At 39.4% G+C, this 9,268-nt stretch overlaps 1 long non-coding RNA gene across 2 annotated transcripts; it reads left to right on the plus strand.

Annotated features, from left to right (window-relative positions):
• The first annotated feature begins 7,228 nt into the window (after positions 1-7,228).
• Positions 7,229-8,798, plus strand: LOC112847741 (uncharacterized). Of its 2 annotated transcripts, XR_003221497.1 has the most exons (4): positions 7,229-7,746; positions 7,868-7,912; positions 8,456-8,518; positions 8,710-8,798. It is a non-coding gene; the product is annotated as an uncharacterized LOC112847741 (long non-coding RNA). The 2 variants fall into 2 exon arrangements; XR_003221496.1 differs by having other exon boundaries at positions 7,229-8,038.
• Positions 8,799-9,268: the final 470 nt, after the last annotated feature.

Below are 9,268 nucleotides of genomic sequence, written 5' to 3' on the forward strand. Positions count from 1 at the left end.
CCTCACTGCACACACACACACACAAAATCAAAGCTACACTTGAACAATTAGCATTCTCATTCACATATTTAACAGGCAAAATAAAATAAAAATTGTATAAACCTGCAAGAACACACTGTACATTTTTTTTTTTTTTTTAAAAAAAAAAAAAAAAAAAAGAGTGGGGCTGCCAATCAGGACAGAAAGGAAAACCAGAGAGGAGGTTCATGGATGTAGTAAAGGAGGACATGCAGAAGTTTTGTGTTTTCACAAAGGGTTAGATGGAGGCAGATGATTAACCATTGAACTGAAAAGATTCCAGAAACACTTCATTTACATAAACAGTGCCACCTAGTGGTCAAACAAACAAGAAGTGTGTGTAGTTGAAGTCACAGCAACAACAGATCATTTTCGTCCTCATGGCAAGAAAACTCAGTGGGCAGATAAATGAGAAAAAGAACAGGGGAAAAAAAAAAAAATAATATGAGTCAATACTTCACTTAGTTCACTTGAACTGTTTCTCATCACACATGAACTGGATCAGGGCATCATCCCATCAGCCTTCACTTCAGCTCCAGCCAATGTCCTGCAGGATGGAACTGAAGTGCAAATCATGAACGTAGACCCAATATGTGATTAAAACTATGACATCATATTTAAGCTTTAAGTTTGCAGTTTATCAAGCGTCACTGAGCACTTCAAATCTACCTTCACATCTGAAACATAACAGCTGGACCTCAGCTTGCAACACACTGTGCGACAAATGACACAAAAGCATTGTCAGCTCAGACATCAGCAAAGGCACAACCTTTGAATATGAAATTATCTGACACTTAAAATGTCGCTCCCTTCATGTTTCCTTATCTTCTGTAGCACTAGCTAGATTCTGAAGTATAGAAATACAACATGTGGCCACCTGCACTCCCCCGGCTGAGTTCTACCCCCCCAGTATAAACGCTATAGATCACAGGTGTCAAACTCCCATCCTCGAGGGCCGATGTCCTGAAACCTTTCCATGTGTCCCTGCTGCAACACACCTGAATAAAATTAGTAAGTCATTAGCAAGACTTTACCTAATTTGACTGCATGCTGAGATGGCAATTCAGCCATTTGTTTCATGTTACAGCAGCTCATGAGTACATGAACACGGTGCAATAAAACTACTTTTAGAAGTACATTTTTCCCAACACATTTATTTTAATTTACTTGTGTAGGGTTAGGGGTTGCCACCTTAGCGCACAGTCAAGCTTCGATACCATCCATGATCAGTGCCATGTGTGATGTGGCCTGACAAACCAGTTTCAGGTGACCCTAAAACTTAATGTTCATGGAATAAAAATACAGTCTACTGGAAATCTATGAAAATCAAATATTATATTTCATCATTCAGTAATCAAGCAAGACCCAACGTCCTCTCCAAGGCGCCTTGAAAGTAGCCTTCAGGAATAGTTCTCCAGGCTTCCTGAAGGACATTCAAAGCTCTTTGGATGTTGACTGCTCTTTGTTCTGTTCACTGTCAAGATGATCCCACGCTGCTTCAGTAACATTGAGGTCAGGACTCTGAATACCAATCCATGACTGCTTCTACTGCATTGACAGTGTGTTTGAGCTTAACTCCAACACCACTGACTGAAATTCATCCCCAAACTTGATAGAGTCTCCATGTTTTACAGATGGCTGTGGACACTCACTGTTGGACTGCTTTCCTGACCACCTCTGCACATTGATAATTTGAAACAAAAATTCACATTTGGATTTTAAACTTGTGGCTACTGATTTTCAGTCTGGTTCTGGTGTAATTTGGCCTACCTCTGCCTTTTCTTCCCATTTCCCCTTCTTTACAACCACCCTTCCACCAAGACCATTTTTGATGAGGTTTATCTGCAGTCTCCCCTCTGGACACTGCACATCAAAAACATGCAACATTTCCATCTAATAGCTCACCTAAGTGGCGACTTAAAAAAAATAATAAAATAAATACAAACAACCCACGCATGCACAAAAAAAAAAAAAAGAAAAAAAAAAAAAGAAAAAGGCAGTACTTCATTTTACTGTGGTGATAAAATAGTTAAAGAGTCTCTGTTAAGTCAACATCAACAGAAAATTAAAATGGCTGTCAGATAAAATCCACAGAAAATCTGACACACTCAGCCCAGTCATTGTTACTAGCCGGCATCATTTACAATAGCTCTGATGTTTGGTGAGGTTCCCTCTTATCCATGCGTGTGTAAACACTGGGAGATGTTTATACAACCATTTAGGTGGTTGTGCGAGTCACGGGTGAGTAACTGGTGGTACCCCTTGGGGAAGCAACCTAGAGGAAGGAGTGCCAAAGTGGCCAAATTAATAAACAGTTTTGAGCTGCTATTTCAAAGAAAGCAGCTAGTGGCCACAAATCTTGTTCTTTTAAGCAATGTGTGGTAATTAAGAGTTTAAATTGAAAGGTCTGGTGGTATTGCAAGTCCCGCCATTTAATTTGCTGTGTTTTATTTTTTTATATTTCCCCGCAGTTCTATATTCTCAGTTAATTTAATAAACTTTTCAAAATTAATTTGCCACACGTCTGCCTTGTCAGAGTCTGTGTGCCTTTGTAACTGGAAAACCTTTGCACTGGCTAATGTAACATTTCCTGAGGTGTAACTGCACACCCAGGTGGCGTCAGTACCATTTAGTTACCCTTTCCTTTTCTCCTCCTTCAGGCCACCACACTTGGGACAGTAAAAACTTGTTTCTCCTCTGTGACAGAGCTGGAAACAGTTTCACTCAATGAGTCAGACTGAACCAAAATTGAGCACGAATTCACCTGTCTGTTGGTCAGTCCTTTCACCTCCTGTGGGTCATAGTAACATTTCAGATTAAAGTGATGGACAAGAACTTTTAAGTTAGGGTTAGGACTAAGCTAGGGCTCATATGTAGCACTTGTCCTCTGTAGACCATGCAAAGTGGCATTTTTGTTGCCGTCCTCCTTCCTTTCCACAGAGCTGGAAACAGTTCAGCAGTCTCAAAGATGTTGTTCCTCATCTCCTAATCAAGAGCTCTCTCAGCCCATATAGTGAGGTGTGCTAGGGGGAGATTACTTTCAAGGCTGCTGCCAGAACTCCACAAGTCTGTGGAAAGGAAGACAGAGGCCAAGTAAGCACAAGTCTATATGGTCCACATGGGTCAGCATGGTTACTGATATGTGTTGACGTGAGTGACTTTAGATCAGAAAATACAAAAGTAAACTGCTGAGCTTTAAGGTTTTATTCTGGTGGCACGCTTTAAAATTTGCCACTAAGTGTCGCCATTTGGGGAAAAAAAACCAAAACAAACAGTGGTGGTATAATTGGAAACAGGGATAGACCTCCTTTTCTAGTCTGGAAAAACTACTGAAACATGGCCTTACAACACAGAGGGTATTTTTGTAGCAGGTCAGAGGTTAGCTAACTCTGCTAATATTAGTTCATATTACCAAAGAAAAAATCTACCTTATAATATAAAGCACCTTGAAGTGACTGTTATAGTGACTTGGCGCTGTATAAATAAAAATTGAACATGCATACTAGTGATGGGTCCTGCAACACTGACGCACCGACGCATGTATCAAGCTCACCTAGCGAAGCCTGTATCGGTGCGTGCGTCGCTTTAAGAAAAAGTCACGTGATCGATACAGCTGCTGTATCGCTCATTGCCAACGCGCCAAACTGTGTTTAAAAAGTACCGCATCCGCATCTGTCAACGGAATGAGTCGCCACCAAAAAAAAAAAAAAAAACAGAATTACTGTCGCAAAGATTAAAAAAAAAAAAATACACATCTCTCCATAACAAAATTGAGCCCGAAAGAAAAAGAAATGTTTCTGCTGTGTGGGATCATTTTGATCTTTTAACTGCAAATAAGGTAATAGTTTGTCTGTCTTTGTTTCAGTGTAATCTATCAGAATAGGAAAAACAGCAATGTGAGTTGAAGTGTAAATTATTTATTTCATTTTATGCAGGTTAAATGTCGCATCTGTTCTGCAGAGCTTTATTACACAAACAAAAGCACCTCCTCAATGTTTAGGCATTACAGAGCCAAACATGAAAATGAGGAGACAAACACACCGAGAATGAACACAGGTCGGCCTATATTGACACTGAACAACTTTATCATCTTTTTTTTTTTTTATTAATATGTGTTTTATTATTTCGAAATCAAGCATCTAGGAAGACTGTTCTGGACCAGGCAGTCCTGAATTTTATTATAAGGGACTGCCAACCCTTAGTATTGTTGGGAGTGTCGGAGAGAAACATTCCAAGATCAGAGGATCCTTTAAGGTACTGGGGGAATAGGAAGACATCTTATCTGAACCTTTTCCACCTGGCTTTACAGCTTGTGTGTACCCCAGCTTCATCTGTGCCTGTGAGTTTTCCAAAGCTAGGGAAATGGTGTCAAAAAAACTCAATATACTGAATGCAAAGACATTGGATAAACTTATTTTTCTGAATAGAATTTTATAATAAACTCTGAGTCAAATGGGTAATATTACATTCACAATACTTTCATTTTAATTTTCACTTAGTGTCATTCACAATATATTTTATAGATGTCTACAATATTTGAAATGTAAAAGATATAAAATGATTCCATGGAAAGTACAATACCTTACAGTGTACAAGTATGACTAGGTCATTGAATCAGTGTCTGTTGTGAGTCTCAAGTAAGTTGCCTGCAATGATATTTAAGGTCCAGCAGGTGTCAGTATGGAGCAAAACAGCAACACTGTGTCGACACAGTATCAATACAGTTTGGGGAATGTGCTGAAACGCTTCACGAGGCCTCATCTACCCATCACTAATGCATACATACTTGATGAGCCACTGGCAGACAGCTTGGCCTGGCTTTCCTTTGTGTACATTGGCTGAGTCCTGGTAGTGAAACTGGCCGTCCATGGTTTGCTGCTCAGGCCTGTGAGATGGGAGCTCTTCCTTGGTTCTGGCAGTAGCTGCAGCATTGTAGTACTTGGGTTCCTGTCTCCTGAGTTCCCGTGGTTCTCCTCTGGAAAGATGTGATGCAGGTAGCAATAAGCAGGATAAAAGGAAAAGCTGAACATCATAAGCGTCTTCCAGTCCACCAGCTTTGGTGCCCCGTGTATTAAAACTGGCTTCAACATATCTGCTTGCGATCAAGATCCAGAAAGCTCTGTGTGCTAAATTGAACTTAAGGAGTAGCTTTTGAGGCGTTCAGAGGGCGTGGGGAAAGACATTGTTTTCTAATTGGTCCTCATTCTTCATTTCAATCAAGCAGATTTTTTTCAGGTTTGATGGGAAAAACCACCCCCCCAAAAAACCAACCCAGAAAATGAACTTAGAAAGTAGACATGTAAATGGGCTTTATTAAATCTTTCCATCTTAAACTTTTCTGGATATTAATCTCTGGATGTGTAGAATTTCTATGTCAAGAAAGGACAGCAAGGAGAGAAGTATAATCTCACAGATAATGACCAGTTTGTAGTATTGGGGTCAGCGTTTTCCATTTCTTTATACCAGTGATATCAAAATGTTGGCTGCAAGATTTGTAATCAGCTGTGTAAGATGATAGACTGGTATCACCTGCATATTAACTCACCTCCACATTTGCTGTGGGAAATGGCCACTTACAGTTAAGCCCATAATTATTCATACCCCTGGCAAATTTTGACTTAAAGTTACTTTTATTCAACCAGCAAGTTATTTTTTGACTGGAAATGACACAGGCGTATCACAAAAGACAATAAGATGATGTACAAGACGCATCATTGTGGAAAAAAATATTTCTCAGCTTTTATTTACATTTGAGCAAAAAGTAACATGTCCAGAATTATTCATACCCTTTACAAACTGTCACAGTCTCTGGGAAAATCCAAAGTTCCATCCATTCCAAATAGTCAAAGCTGTTCTAAAGCATCCTAATTACCCTGATTAATTGGAAATAGCTGTTTTACTCAACTCAACAGGTGAAAAACAGCAACTCTCTGCAGGTGGTCTGTGGACAGTCATGGCTAAGACAAAGGAACTCAGTGAGGACCTGCAGCTGTGCATTGTGGCTGCTCACAAGTGAGGAATGGGCTGCAAGGCCATATTCAAATGTTTTCAAGTTCCAGTGGCTACAGTGCAAAGTATTATTAAAAAATACAAGATGTTCCGCACTGTGGAAAATCTCAGAGGACGTTGTCGGAAGCCAAAAGTGAAACCTGTGCTGGCCAGGAGAATAGTGAGAGAGGTGAAAAAGAATCCAAGGATCACCACCAAGGCCATTCTGGTGAATCTGGGCTCTGCTGGTGGCAATGTCTCAAGGCAGACAGTCCAACGGACACTGTTGGGTGCCACGGATGCAGACCAAGGAAAACGCCACTTCTCCAGGCACTTCTAAGGCATGCAAAAGCTCATTTGGCCTTTGCAAATGCTCATCTGGACAAAGAAGAAGGTTTCTGGTCTTCAGTGTTATGGTCAGATGAAACAAAAATTGAATTGTTTGGTCACAATGATGTTGCCTTCATTTGGCATAAAAAATGGAGAAGCCTTCAACCCAAAGAACACCATCCCCACTGTCAAACATGGTGGTGGGAACCTAATGCTTTGGGGGTGTTTTTTAGCCAATGGACCAGGGAACCTAATCACAATAAACAGCACCATGAAAAAAGAGCAATACATGAAGATTCTCAACAACAACATCAGGCAGTCTGCAGAAAAACTTGGCCTTGGGAACCAGTGGACATTTCAGCACGACAATGACCCAAAACATACAGCAAACGTGGTGAAGAAATGGTTAGCAGACAACAACATTAACGTTTTGCAGTGGCCTAGCCAGAGTCCTGACTTGAATCCAATTCAGAATCTGTGGAGGGAGCTAAAGATCAGGGTGATGGCAAGAAGACCGTCCAACCTGAAAGATTTGGAACTCATTGCTAAAGATGAATGGGAAAAAATGCCTGTGGAGACATGCAAAAAGCGGGTCTGCAATTATAGGAAGCGTTTGATTGCTGTAATAGCCAATAAAGACCTTTCTATTGATTATTGAGAAGGGTATGAATAATTCTGGACATGATACTTTTTGCTAAAATATAAATAAAACCTGAGAAATATTTTTTTCCACAATGATGCCTCTTGTACATCGTCTTATTATCTTTGGGGAGACACCTGTCTCATTTCTGCTCAAAAAAGAACTTGCTTGTTGAACAAAAGTAACTTTAAGCCAAAATTTGGCAGGGGTATGAATAATTATGGGCTTAACTGTATGTGTGAGTGGGTTTGTTTCACAACTGCTGTGAGCCAGTGGCTGTGATAGGGCTGGGTTCATTGAAGGCAGGTGTATTTGATAGCACTCTAGTCTATACACCACACTTCAAACCCAGCTCGTATATTTTCTGTCTGCACAGATTTGTGACCCAGTATCAAGACTGTTTAGATCAAAAAAATAACTATGGATTGCATTTCCTGAAAAAAAGCACTGCGAATTCTGATGCATGATTTTTTGTTGTTGCTGAAATCGTGTAATTACTTAAATATTTGGGAAGCTTGTTAAATTTAACTGAAACACACAGAATAATAATGCCAGTTTATGGAAGGGGCCTGACTGCTTTATGAAGTGGGTCACAAAAGAAGCTCAGCCCCCCATATTCCTGCCCACACCAACAAGCCTTAAAAAACCCACTTGGGAGCAATGCTTTAGGTCAGTCTTAGGACACATAGCACCGTCCTGCTTTGTTTTAAGCTGTTTCAGCAGAGAAACCGATTTCAAAGATGGGAGATTGGGGATGCAAATCACTCTAAGTATGTACTTGCATTGTTGTTTATGAGCTAATATTAATTGAGTTGGCTAACCTCCAAGACAACTTGAAAGTCTTTGTTATATGGCCATGATGTTAGCTGTTACTTTCTCTCTCCACTTCAGGTTCCTTTGGGTTTTAAAAGGTGGTCCAAATATCCTGCCACTTTGGTAACTTTCAGTTTTAAGGTGGCGACATCTGGTAGCAAATATTAAGAATGCAGTCAACCTAAAATGCAGAGAGTTTGTAGGAGCAGGAAACGGTTCTGTTTAAGGCTTGTCAGGCTACTATTTTTGGTATAATTTTCTGTTCTAAAATCTCTCATGCTAACACATATTAGTAACCATGCTGACCCATGTGGATCATTTAGACTTGTGCTAAAATGTTATCTTTTTCCATTACCTCTGGGATGTAAACTAATTAAAAGGTTTTGGAGTTCCATATCTCAAGAATTGAGCAACATTTTTAAGAATCAGATCCAATGGGACCCCGGATATTTTCTTCTTGGTTTACCCTCAAAAGAAACATCAACTTATCTACAGCGTAAACTATGTGATAAACTATTGTTGCTGTAAATGTATTCTTATTAACTCAGTTAAGGATAAACCACCTACTGTTACTTTCTAAACAATTCACTGTAGTTGCTGCTATCTTAGCAGGAAATGAGAATTTGTTCCTCAATGTTTGGTCTCCCTTGCTTATTTATCTGCCAGATGATTTGTCCCAACTGTTGAGAGGGGCCGGTTGTCTTTAGGATCCCTTCAGGTAATTAGGAAGTGAGTACAAAGGAGTTCACTTTTGTCTCTTCTTTTTTAAATCTGTGGTTGAATAGATGGTAAATATTTGTCTTTTCTCTCTCTCCTCTTCTCCCCATATCTGTATCTTGCAAATGTAATTATTTTAAATGTTTGTCATTCTGTTTGTTTTTGCTTTGTGCTGATAATGAATAAAAACTGATTCTTAAAAGAAGTAATACTACAGTGTATGTACTTTCTGTAAAAATAAATGTTTACTGAAGTAAAAGTACAAATGTTCTGCATTAAAATATACTTCTCTGAATCTTTAAAAAAGATGTTTCGATGATCTGTGTGTTTGTGTTTGGGGGTAAACGGCATGCAATATATACCGTTTTAAAATTTATATTATATATAATTACATTAACTGCAGCAAGGCTATAATTAATATAATTAATGCTAGCTTATTTTAGTAAACGACACAATCACCATGCTACCACAGCAGAGCCGCCCCCGGTTGTATAACGGCTATCATCTGCAGAGAAATGGTTTATTTTCTGTGTTTGAGTTAGGCTTCAGAACTCATCCCAGTATATACTGTGACCAATAATCAATATAAAACAATAATCTGTGATCAATCATATCTAATTGACTCCAACTTGCTCACCTAAATGGAGAGACTTGTTCACACACTTTGCTATCATTCAAAGGCAAAGCATACATTTTCAGTGCTATGCAGGTGATGTGTGACTTTATCTATCCATGAAGCTACCTGATACACACCCCTTAGTT

The sequence above is a fragment of the Oreochromis niloticus genome, linkage group LG9 (genome assembly GCF_001858045.2).
Source record: "Oreochromis niloticus isolate F11D_XX linkage group LG9, O_niloticus_UMD_NMBU, whole genome shotgun sequence".
Lineage (NCBI taxonomy): Eukaryota > Metazoa > Chordata > Actinopteri > Cichliformes > Cichlidae > Oreochromis > Oreochromis niloticus.